The sequence below is a fragment of the Callithrix jacchus genome, chromosome X (genome assembly GCF_049354715.1).
Source record: "Callithrix jacchus isolate 240 chromosome X, calJac240_pri, whole genome shotgun sequence".
NCBI lineage: Eukaryota > Metazoa > Chordata > Mammalia > Primates > Cebidae > Callithrix > Callithrix jacchus.
In genome coordinates, this window is record NC_133524.1 from 61,493,444 (window position 1) to 61,506,903 (window position 13,460).

The following is a 13,460-nucleotide window of genomic DNA, read 5'->3' on the forward strand; positions in this document are numbered from 1 at the left end:
GTTGGATTCTAAACTTTAACTTAGAGAAGACAAAGACAAAAGATCTGTGGATATCCCACTCCATCAGTGCTGTGGTTCCCACATCAGAGCCTTGTCCATTTTGACAAAGAATCAGAGGACAAAAGGATAATGAAACCATCAGTGTTAAGACAAGGAACCAGGAATCCTGAAGCCTAACTCCAGCTCAGTTTTAGATCATTTAAGGGATCTTGGGAAATTCTCCTCTATTCCAGGTACTCTCTTCTGCTATAAATATTCAATTAGCTTGAACCATATGCAATTGCCAATACTAGGCTAGTTTTGACTGACACAAATAACAATGTCTCATGGTTCAACTTAATAGTTTTATCTATTGTAGTAATGTGCCTGCTTAGTTTACCACCATATATGCATGCGCATTCACACACATGTGCAAGCGCACATGCACACATAGACACACACACACAAACACACACCACACAGACATACACCACTGCTAGATTGGCAACTCCCTTGTGGCTGAGACAGGTCTGGATCTCTGGGGGAAAAAGAATAAAAGCCCTGATGTATAGCGTCTTCTGGTTTCCATCGTGGAAACCAGAATGTATGTTACTCCCACCATATCCAATTTCAATCTACCAATGTGATGTCACTGGATATAGAGTTAAGAAGAGATGTGCACAACTGCCTCTTGAGAGCTGTTACCAGCTGGACCTGGCACATCACTGCTTGTCTCCATATCAATAGCACCTAGCATAGGATCTCACACTTACCATAAGGGCAAGTAAAATTTACTACTTTGGAGATGCAGTCTCCACCCTGAGAATCCAAGCTGCACAGTAAATGCCAGTAATAATGACAGCCTTTTTGTCTTTTCCTTTACAGTTTTCAAAATATTCTTTATAACCATTGCACAGGAGGGGGACAGGACAGAGATCCATATTCTTACCTAATGGCTGAAGAAGCTGAGCCCTAGAGAAGTGAGGAAAGTGACCAAGGTCACAGAGATAAGCAGGCCAGAATCAGAAAGGCAAGTCTTTGTTCTAACTCCCAAGAGGATAAGTGAACACTCCTACTGTCACTGGACTGTACTCATTGGAGCTCAGCTCTATCTCAGGCTATGGTGAAGATACTTTTTGACTGAGGAGCCTGAACTTGGGATGCCACAGTTTTCACCAGCTACCCACAATTACTGTGAATATTGGTTGCCATGAATAAAGCCAGCCAAGAAGGAAGCTACATGAGACCATCTGTACCCTGCATGGTCCTCTGGCTATGCCAAGAACATAGTCAGCCTTGGTCCTGAGAATGAGAGTGAAAAAGAGAGAAGAATATCAAAAGATTGAAATTGAGGAGTTGGGAGCAGCAAGACAGTGGATTCCTCTAAGTATGCTAATTTTTCATAATCCTAAAAAAACACATGCATAGACAAGTAAGAAATAAAACTCTAAAGTCACTGTGTCCAATGACTAGCCTGTCACAGTGTTGGTCTCACTGCTGGCAGGTTTAAAGATTTTCTAAAAAAATTTTTCTATTATTAAAAAAAATTTGTGGGTACACAGCAGATGTATATATTTATGGGGTACTTAATATGTTTTGATACAGGCATGTGATGTGAAATAAGCACATCATGGAGAATAGGGTATCCATCCCCTCAGGGCCCAAGCTTCGTGAGAGAGTTGAGCTCATAGAGGGCAGAGGACAACCAGTGCTGGAGTATTTGCATAATACTGCTACCTTGCATTTCTATATCCTTTTACAGTTTTCGAAAAGTAATTTAATATCCCGTGTCTACAGCATTGTTCAATGGGGAAAATTAGAATAGCCTCCACTCGATCACAGGACTGATGAGAGGGAGGCTCAGTGTGCATTACTGGTCTTGTTTAGCAGCTGAGAAAACAGGCTTAGGGTTGAGGACAGACCTCTCCAGGTTCTCAAAGACTTGCCTGTTACTCTGGCTGCTCCCAACACAGACCTGTCCCAAGCATTTCAACTTCCAAGTGAACAGGGTTACTTCACAGACTGGTCTACCACTAAGTCCAGAAGGCCTACCACTAAGTTTCCAAAAGTGGAACCAGAGATACCCTACAGATACTTGACTTTATGTCTGGACTGCCCTGAAAGTAGTGCTCAAAGAACCCTGAGGAAAGCATCTTCGTGGGTCCCCTGTTTGCAACCTGTATGCAGATATGGCTCACTCACTCACTCACTCACACAAAAAGCTATGGGAGACTCGTAAAAGCCCAGCCTTGGCATCAAGCACCAGCCGCTGTCATCTTCTTTCTGCTCACCTGTTTGGTTCCACTGTTATGCACTTGTGTCCCTGCTTGGCATTGGGCTTCGGACGCCCACTTTAGGTTCCTTACTTGCATGACGATTTAAATTCTGATTAAGCAGCTCACACCTTAGCCTGCTTTTTCAGGTACAATGTGATGCAGGTCTCCGGGCTTTTAATTGCTGGTCAAATAAACACTTGCCATTGACTCCATTTGAAGTCTCCATTTCAACCTTCCCTCAGAGCAGGAGCATTAAACTTTGAGTCTGAATGCTGATAACCCTGGCTCTTCTGAGATCCCAAGTCTAGCCACCAATAGACATTCACAGTACTCAATGGGAGAAGTGCACGAGGTCCACACTCTCACTTCTCCAGCTGCTGAGGCCTACACAAAGGTGATCAGGTGGACCAAATTCTCTCCCACTACAGGTTCCTACCAAAGATCCAAAATGAGGCTGCCTATGTGCCAAGGATAGGAGCCACAATGATAGTCAAGGTTGATCTCTGTATGAGAAGGGCCTGCGTGGGACAGGCAGTAGCAATATACATTATTGCTATCCTTGACAAGCTGGAAATTATTTCTTCTCTTTCATAGATTAAGATGCTGATGCTTAAAGGTTTCAGTTATCAAGGTCATGCAGCTGGTAGGTCATGGAGCCAGGAATAAGACTTGGGTCTATTTGACTCCAAAATTCATAATATCACTTATACTCTTACAGGTATCCAGGAATCGTGACAAAGAACTTCAGTAAATTTGTCCAAAGTGTTCACCTTAGCGTACTAAAATGAATAGAACTACAGAACTACCTGCTCTATGATAGTGGCTTTTTAAACCTTATTCATTCTTCCTCAAAGAATGTCAGCATTAGGCCAGGCACAGTGACTCATGCCTGTAATCTTAGTATTTTGGGAGGCTGAGGTGGGCAGAGAGCTTGAGTCCAATAGTTGGAGCCTAGCCTGCCTGGGCAACATGGTGAAAGCCCAACTCTACAAAAACTACAAAAAAAAAAAATAGCCTGGCACAGTGACCTGTGCCTGTAGTCCCAGCTACCTGAGAGGCTGAGGTGGGAGGATCGCTTGAACCTGGAAGGAGGAGGTTGCAGTAAGCCAAGATTGGGCCACTGCACTCCATCCTGGGTGACAGAGAGATACTGTCTCAAAAAACAAACAAACCAACAAACAAAAAAACAAGTCATTGTTAAAAGTATGTTAGAGAACATCAAGGAAAGTAATGGCCCCATACCTCTTTACCTGGGTTCAGCAGTCCCTAAGAGATCATATCCTATTCCGGGACCCATGCTTGAAGGGGGCACCAACACACTGGGGTATATCTAAGAGGGAGCAAGAAGGCTGGGGAGGGGGCTAAGACCCTCTTAAGGCACAAAAGGAAGGGCTGGAAGGAGCTTACTTGTTATGGTCTGAATGTTTGTGTAATCCCCAAATTAATATGTTGAAACCTGGTCCTCAATGTCATAGTATTAGTAGGTGGGGCCTTTAGGAGGTGATAGGTCATGAGGGCTCCATCCTTATGAATGGGATTAATGGCCTTATGGTAGAAGGGGCAAACAGCTTCCTTGGATCTGTTTGCCCCTTCTGCCATGTTAGGGCAAAGCAAGAAGGCACCAGCCAGGCATGGTGGCTCACACCCGTAATCGCAGCACATTTGAAGGCCGAGGTGGGTGGATCACCTGAAGTTCAAGACCAGCCTGGCCAACATGGTGAAACCCCGTCTCTACTAAAAATACAAAAATGAGCTGGGTGTGGTGGTGCACACCCGTAATCCCAGCTACTTGGGAAGCTGAGGCAGAATTGCTTGAACCCAGGAGGCGGAGGTTACAGTGAGCTGAGATAGTGCTACTGTACTCCAGCCTGGGTGACAGTGTGAGACTTCATTCCCCACCCCCCAAAAAAAGCAAGAAGGCACCGTCTACAAGGAAGTGGACCCACACTAGACACTAAATCTGCTGGCACTTTAATCTTATGCTACCTAGCCTCCAGAACTGTGAGATATAAATTTTGGTTGTATGCTACTGAGTATGTTATCTCAGGCCAAATGGACTAGGACTAAGACAGAGCTGAAGCTAGTTAGGCCTGAAAAAGACACTTCTGCAGGTAACTTGAGTCAGCTCACGTCACTGCTCCCATCTCAGGAGTCTTTACAATGTCTTTACAATTGTCTACAAGGCCCCGTTTCATTCCCCTAGCCCCAACACTACCTCTGATATCATCTGCTAGCATTGTCTCCCTCACTCACTCTACCTCAGCCTTACTGGGCTTATGTTTGTTCCTGCAATACATTATCTGCTCTCACCTCAGAGCTTTAGCTCTTCTCTCAAATGTCACCTGCTCAGTGAGTCTTCTCTGACCACTGTATTTTAAATTGCATCCCCTGTCTCCATTGAACCCATCATCATTTGACACACTATTTTGTTTATTTTATTTTCTGCCTCTCCACTTCCATAAAAAAGTAAGTTCTGCGAAAGTAGGGGTTTTATCTCTCCTGTTCACTGACACGTGCCTGGCACATAGAACAGAGTCTGACACAAAACAGGCACTCAAAAATATTTATTGATCCAAAGAATACCACCTCTAGCTTCAGATCTGGAAGGGCTATGATGGGGGATAGCAGACAAGATCTGTGTGGCACCCAAGAACTAAGCTAGGTCAATCCCAACTCAATATAAGAAGGGACATCTCATGTATTAAAACTTCTCCAGGAGTCTATGCCAGTGGAAGTGAGCAGGCAGAGAACACATAGTGTAAGGGGAACATCAAGCCTAAAAAGGGGCAGGATGAGAAAAGAAGTATAGCTCGAAATTCTATGTTCTCCAGCCCCTTCATTTATAGTGAGGAAACTGAGACTCTGAGAAACTACCCAAGTTCCCAAAAGTTATAGGAAGAGCAGCAGCTAAAATCTTGGGTTCTTGAGTTCTAGGATAGTGGGATCACTTTTTTCCCCCAATGAGAAAGTCTTCTGTGGCAGAATAATTTCTGGAAATATTTATGTTTGTGTGTGTTGTCTCTCTATGTCCCCATTCCCCATTTTTCTGCTCAATGGAGGCAACCAGGCCCTTGACAGACCTCTTACAAGAAGGATTTTGCAGTGTAGAAAGAAGGAGCAGACGGAAGCCACTGAATCTATCATTCTTTTGTAAACCCCCCCAAACCACAGTGAACACATAATGTCCTACAGGCAAAGGAAAGAGGGAAGAGGCTTCTGAGAGCCCAGAGAGAGAGAAAAGAAGATTCCTACCACTCTAAGCCCCAGCTGAGAAGGGAAAGGTCCTGAGTCTGGGAATGCAGGAACCCTTAGCAGTGCCTCAATAAGAGGATGGGCATGGCCCGAAAGTGTGCAGAGGGAGGCAGAACCTAAAATCTTAGGGCTCTTAGCTTTCCTTCCCCTATTATTGGTGTAAAACAATGAGGGTGTCAGTGACAACTGGAATAGATTGGAGATTACTTGCCCTTGACCTGATTTTTGAGCACAACTGGATTCCAGTGCTACCCTTGAGGGAGTGGGGACTGCCAGTCTTGAATGACATAAAATTTCTCACTTCCCTGTTTAGATGGGGTGTCTAGGGTTAGAATTCAGTTACTTCAAGGAAAAAAAACTATTTTTTGCCCTCACATATCTGAGTTTGAGGATGGAGATGGATGCCCATTCCATTTTCAGCCTCTTAAAGGATATAACATTACTTAACAGCATCCACTTTCTGCTAGTGATGGGTGCTACACAGGAGCCCGTGGAAAGCTGCATGAAGGGCCCCATGGGCTGGAAGGAGCAGAGAAAATGTGCTCAGGCATCCAGAGGGAGCAAGTGGAAAAGTAGGAGAGAAACTGAGGGAACAAAGAAGAAAAGCCTTCGAGAGCCCAACAGAGGGCAATTATTTTCCCAATGAAAGAGACTATTTCCCACTGTGGCTATTAAGGAATTTACAATTAAGTAGCTCCTCATGAGGCAGCGCTGCAATTGATGATAAAGGTCTGAGTGGGGAAAGCTGAGTGGCAGGAGGCCCTGTTTCCAGGCATCTAAATGCTCATGTCTACTGACTCACTCTGCTATTCATCATCTTTCCCAGGCCACTTATTAGCAGATTTAACCAGGAGGAGTGTTAAGCTCACCTGGATAGAAACAATTCTCAGAGATCCAAGGCTGGGGGTTGGAGTGGGGGATGGGAGTCCCACCGGTGGACTCCACCACGGCCTCAGACACCCAAGCCCCCCTGCTGACTGGGGGAGGGGGCCGTGGAGCTGGGAGGCTACGGTGGGCCCAGTGGGATAGGGAGGAAGCCAGATGTCCCTTTCAGTTTTAGGATGTTCTGAGCTGAGGCCAGCTGCTGGGGCCGTTGCTGTGAGTTGCCCCTAATGTTCAGCTGACGAGCAACTTCACTATAAGTGCAATGGGAAAAGCACAAGATACGGAATCCAGTGAGCTAGTTGAATGAATTTTGGAAAGGGTCTTAACCTTGCTGAGTCTCAGTTTTCTCATGTAAGATTAGGGATAACAACAAATGTCAACTTCATAAGGTTAAGTGGAGGATTACACAAGATAATGTAGTTAGTGTTTAGTGCCTGGCACATATCAATGATATTATTCATTCTGTGTTTGGAGAATTATTAGCAGTAATCTTTCTCTTCTACCACCTCTTCTACCCTAGCCTGCCCTACCCTCTTTTCCACACTGACTCGCAGCCAGTGTTCTATATAACCATGAGCAAGTCACTCTACTTCTCCATGACTCTATTTATTTATCTATAAAGTGGGGATGAAATAACCTGCTCTTTTCATCTGCTTTTTAGGGCCATTTAGAAGGTAACAAAGATGGGGGCAGGGCGTGGTGGCTCACGCCTGTAATCCCAGCACTTTGGGAGGCCGAGGCGGGTGGATCACGAGGTCAAGAGATCGAGACCATCCCGGTCAACATGGTGAAACTCTACTAAAAATACAAAAAATTAGCTGGGCATGGTGATGCGTGCCTGTAATCCCAGCTACTCAGGAGGCTGAGGCAGGAGAATTGCCCGAACCCAGGAGGCGGAGGTTGCGGTGAGCCGAGATCACGCCATTGCACTCCAGCCTGGGTAACAAGAGCGAGACTCCATCTCAAAAATAAATAAATAAATAAATAAATGAAAAAATAGAAGATAAAGGCGGAAAGAGTTTGCAAACTAGAAAATGTTACCCTCAGGCCATTTGCCCTTACTGGTTAGTTTTGGCTTCCAGAAGCCAGGCAGCTCGGCTAAAGCCTAGGAATTATTAAGCAAAAGAAGAACAACAGTCAGTAGGGCCCAGAGCCCAGTCAACCTCGTTGGGAGTGGGGCAGTGGGGAACTAGGAGCTTGCCCACAGCAGTTTCCAAAAGGCTTACAAAAAGCTCCCTTATCTTTTGGATATACGTCTACTTTAAACATTAACTGAGAAAAAGGGCAGACCACTTGCTAGGCACCAGCCCTCAAGCAGACCATAGAACAGTGCTGGAGTTGACCTAAGTGAGTTTCTTGATGATAAACAGAAGGTCTTAAGAAATTCCCTCCATGAACACTCCCCCACCCCCCCAAAGCACTGCAAAGCACTCCCCAGGGGACCATAGCAAAGGCAGCCATCTGTCACGGCAGAACAGGAAGAACTCTTGTTTAGCAGGTTCAATGCACCATCATGTGGGTAACACAAAAAATGCTCCCTCCCAGGACACCTGAGTCAGAATCAGGGTGGGAAATCCTGGACTTAGGTAGTTGAAAAGATCCTGAGTCATTTGAGATAGCCCAATCTTCTGACTTGCATATGGGAACTAGTCAAGTAAAATCCAGCCCAAGATTTACCAAAGATGAGATTTGCCCAAGGCCCAGTTGATTAACTGGGGGTGAAAATTAGGGCAGAAACCCGGAGCTCTCAGACTCCAGGACCCCTATGAATTTCTAATAGATATAATGAGATATGATGGACTTTTCCAGAGGGTCTTGCTCCAAAAAATCCTTTAGCAACCATGCATGCTCCTTCCCTCCTTGGATAGTCCAGGACAGTTAATCCAATTTCTATGAAATATCAACTCCCCCCAATAAGTTTCTCTGTTTTTTGTGTTACTCATTTGCTGTGAATTAGCTTTGCTTGATTCATGAAATACAGAGGGCCACCAAGCTTCTTTGCTGGTCTGGGGAGGGGCCCCAGGGTCCCTTCAATTATATCCATGGCAGCACTGCCCATGCACTTTCAAGCAACTGCTATTTCAGGCCTTTTGGCTTGCTTAGAGATTGCAGTTGGAGGGAACTCAGGGATGCCAGCTGCCCTTGCTTGACAGGGACCAAGGATAAGATTCTCGATTAGAGAAACCAAAGCAATGAGCACAATCACCTTCTCCTGGTTGGTGGCACAGGTAGGCATTTGTATGATAACAGAAAGTGGCAAGTGATTCTTTCCTAGGCTAGGACAGGCCTGGAAATCAGCACATAGCCTCAAGGTGACTGGGTTGTTGCTGTGGTATACCACTGCTACTCACTGGATAAGACACCCTGCAATAAGGGGCAGAAGCCACATCCCCCACCCAGCCCAACAGCTGAATAGGTGAGGCAGGCAGCTACCTGGCCAGCATCTCTTCCCATAGGCCTGGATAAAGAATGTCATTCCTGCAGCTTGGCTTGCCAGTGCCACCATTAGACATAAACTTTCGAATGAGCCATCAGCAGGAGGTACACACCTTTGTCTCCTGGCTGGGAGGTAGACCACATACTTGCAGAAACTGAGGCTAATTTTAGAAGTGCTAGCCAACCCCTGGCATTGTGCAGGGACTTAAGGGGTAGGTCTTAGGGCATAGAAGGTGTGATGGAAACTTTACCAATACGGCATCTGACTGCGATGTAGGGCATGGCTTGGATGCAAAACTGCAATTTTCTCTGCTTTCAAATTCAGCTCTGGCTTCTGTTTCCCCTGTTAGGTTCTCCCTACTACACCTCCACTCACCACCTCCTGGGTTTCTCAATTTCTCTCCAAGGACAAACCCAACAACCATAGGTTACAGGCACACTACTGTGGAACAAACCACAAGAATGCACATTAGTGACTGTGGGGTTCACTCTTGAACCCAGAAGTTTATTAGCATTCAGCAAAGAAGTATATTTTGTTACAAACAGGCAGTGCATCAAGATATCCAGATGTCAGTGAGAGCTAGAAGTGGGGAGGTCAGAACCCAGGTGATTCTGGGATGTCTGAGGGATGGAGAAGGGGAAGCTTAAGTACAGCCAGGGGCCACACTCCCCTTTCTGCACTAGGAGAGAAATAACTCTTACACCTGGGGTAATGATGTACTGCGGTTCCTAATTTCTTCCCTGCTTCCTCCAGCCATTTTATTTAACATGACCTAAATATACATTCCTGTTTTATTCCCCCCCACCCCCATATACAGCAGGAAAAAATAAGCACCAATAATAATAACAATAATAATTAAAGTCCCGCCTCTCAATAGATCCAACCCTCACACATATACATACCATGTGGATTTTCTTCTTTGGAGTGACTATAGGATTGGAAAGTGGGGGATCAGGCCAGCAAGCCATTACCCTGAAAGTCACTGTTCCCCAAAGTACCATCCATGTGTGAGCTGGAGCAGGGCAGGGGAAGGGAAATGGTGGTGGTGGGAGGGGGGATATTCCCCCAAAGCAGCAAGAGGGGTGAAAGAGTTCCCCAAAGCCTCTTCTGGGCAAATGTCACAATCAACTGAGCTCCTGGGAAGTCTCACGCAAGGGTTTCCTCAACGAGATGGTAAATTCCTGATAGTGCAAGCATCATTGCCATCTGTCTCCCACAACCTCTTGGGGAAAGGGGACATGGTTGAAACCCCCTGCCTTCCCCATTGAGTGGAGAATGTCCCCAAAATGCTCCTTTGGAGAAACTCAACAAGACAAATAGCACGATATGGGCACTCTGGTTTCAAAACAAAAGCACAAAACACAAAAAGAAAAAAAAAATAAGATACATGAGTACCCTCGGAAGATCTAGACATAGGGAAAGAGGGTTCAGAAGAAAGAAAAACATAAAGCCAGAAAATGACAAGCTGTCTACCAGGTTCCACACGCCTGAGTCAACTGGCGTTTGTCTTCAGTACCTGGGCATCTTCTGCTGTCCCTATCACATGGGGAAGGAACGAACAGGGTGATACAGCTAAGGTAGGGAGAGGGGAAAGAGGGAGGACCCTAGGTAGTTGAGATGCCAGCCCTCTGCACAAGCAGCAGCAATTTTTGTGTCATCTATGTTTTGTTTAAAACTGTAAACAGCACCGCTTAAAAATAAATCAGAAAAGAACAATTGATAAACATTGTTTTCCATGAATATAAAAAGCAAACAATACAAAAATAGATAATTGACTTTTGATATATATATATTAAAAACAACTTGAATGCAACATACACATGGGTAAACTTGAAGTCTCCCTGCTAAACCCCATGCCTCCCTCTAGCAACTGGGCCTGGGGTCTGAGGGCAGGTGGGGTGGTGGCATTGGCACAGGTAAGAAAGCTACTGGCAGCAGGATGAAGGGTACACACCCAGCCTCCTGAGTGTGTGAAGCTACTTCCCTTCTTGGCATAGGACTAAGGAGGGAGAGAGACCAGTGTTTATTTAAGCCGTTATCCTGGCAGTCTTGTGGCCTGGTACCCAAGCTGAAGCCAGATAGGTAGGGCTGGCTCTACCTGGGCCCCAACACAGGGCTTTCTTGGGACTCGAAAGCACCAAGAAGCTGGCATACTGGCGCTGGGAGAGGCTCACTGGGTGGCCTTCTCTTTCCACATTCACTGGTCCTCCAAGGACTAGTCTTGTCTGGGAATTCTCAGGATCACAGCTGTCTGGCACCAGGCCTATTGGGTAACAAGACGAAGGCAGCTGCTTCTATTAAGTCCAATTTTCCCTAAAGTCGCATCCAAAAGTGTTATTCCAGGACCTTGCAATAGAGATGTGGTGTTCATCTAGTCATAGTCTTGGAGGTGTGGAAATGATATCAACAGTTTTATTGGTCTGGGGCATATTTGCTGCCACACAAGACAATGCTGGCCTCTGTTTGGAAAGAGGCCTGAAGCTTGGCTGGCTCTCCCAATGTCACCCTGTGTTGCCATCACCATGTGTCCCCAGACAGGTCTTTCTTCCTCCTCTAGGCTGCAGCTGAGCTTCAGCCATAAACTGCTCAGCTCTAGAGATTCAAAGGAACCTGCCTCTGCAGTCACATATCCTGACTGCCCCACTTCAGGTGGTAAGGATCCTGTCCCTGGGCTGGCTGGGACAGTGAAGGAACTTGCAGGCAGCAATGCTGTCCAAACCATGAAGTCTCACTCAGCCCCAGGCCCTACTCTGTGGTGTGTGACCTTCCAAAGCCCATCAAAGTGTGTCAGGGCTATGCCAGTGCCCCTCAGAGGCAATGCCTCATGCTGCCATCCTGACCCTGAGGGCAGCTCTCAGCCCTTAGCCAAAGGTTGACCACCTCCTTTTTCTTCTCCCAGATAGGCTGGTGGCCCTTCTCCAGCAGGGTCTGGAGGCTGGTGATAGCTCTACTGCCTGCTGTGGCTGGCACAGTCCACATGCAGACAGGAGCTCAAGCTGCCCTGAAAGAAGAGGCAAGAGGTGGGTTTTTCCCTGTTGTAAAGGCATTTGGTGAGTGTTTACTTCCTGCCAAACAGCCAGGCCAATTCCAGCCCCACCTTCCCAGAGCAGCTTTGGTAAGAGGCCAGAAAGTTGGAATGTGGGCACTTGTCTCTTGGAATGCTGTGCTTGGGGTAAAGAAGGCCTTCCTCACCCTCTTTCATTCTCCAGCTCCACAATGTATCTGTAGCCAAAGTCAGCCTGAAGAGCTGGTCTGGGTCTCTTGAGGGGTGGTGTTAGTGCCATGTAAATTCATGTGGTGTTTCCAGTGGTGCAGCTTCTACCAGCCAGGTCCGCTGTTTGTAGGTATGGGCGCTGGGCCAACCCCAATCTGAGAAATGGTGACAAAGACCAGCATGGACACATCCCCTGGCCAAGAAACAGTTTGCCCACAAAGTCACCTTGACTTAGGGGGCAAACAGCATCTGTTCTCAAGCTAAACTGCCATATCTCAGGAATGGCAAGAACCCTGTCGACTTCTTCTCTCAACAGGCCTGGAGACGGGTGGGGTGTGGGGCAGGGGCAGGGGATGCAATAATCATAATTTGAGTGAACACAGCCAAGCAAAAAATGTTCCAGATTCGATTTCCAATAAAGACATGTAAAAGGAGCCCTCTCCTATGGGTGATTAATGAGAGGTTGAGCTTGGCAAGATTAGCCTGTTCTAATGTCTTCCTGACAGCAAGCTCTTCCCCATCAGTATTTCCAACCTACTTTAACATTAAAAACTGCATGGATGCAGGAGAAGGGAGGGCACAATTCATTCCATAAAGAGCTGCAACTGCCATGCAGATCAGTCTTGAAGCTTGGCAGAGCGAGGGTAGATCACAGTCTTTCTTTCCTCCCAAGAAGCCCTGTCTTTTGATGATGCTAAGGATTTGGCTAATTGGAAGATGAAAGCTCTTTAAAGGGCCCAGAACAGTAGCTGAGATGCCTTTGGTATCCTGTCTTGGAAGTACAAGTCTGGGGCCTTATTTCAGAGTCCAAATGATGGGGTGGGCAAGGCTAAAGGAACTTTTTGTGTTAGGAGGCTTGAGAAGGGAGTAGTTTTCCCTTTTAAGAAACAGATACCTCAAGCTCTGAAAAGTCTAAAATCCCCTCTATTGCTAGCTGTGAAAAATGGACCCTCATTTTCTATCTTTCCCCTAAACCCCACAAAAACCCAAGCCCCTATATTCAAGCCTAATTTAGGTTGCTTCTCTTCCCTTATCTCAATTAAAAGACCGTGTTCCTTGTGATGAGATTATGAAAACTACCTTTAGAGGGCAAAAGAACAAAAATTCAAAAGCATCTGCAACTCAGGGAGTCACAGGCTTAAGAGAAGAAGGAAAAAAAATCCTATCATTCCAGAGCTCAAGGCTCTATGGCAGTGTCCGCAATAGAACCTTGTTTTATCTTCTGTTTGCAAATGGATAAATTTTATCACTCCATCAACGGGATTAGTGTTTTTGTCTTTAACCTGAGCTATGGCAGGACAGGCTAAAAGGCCCCCATCTGGTCATGATGCCAAAGTCCACAGCAATAGGCAGTGAGACACATGCTACTTGATCCTCTCTAAGGACAGCTAGCTGGGATGAACAGCTTATAGTCATC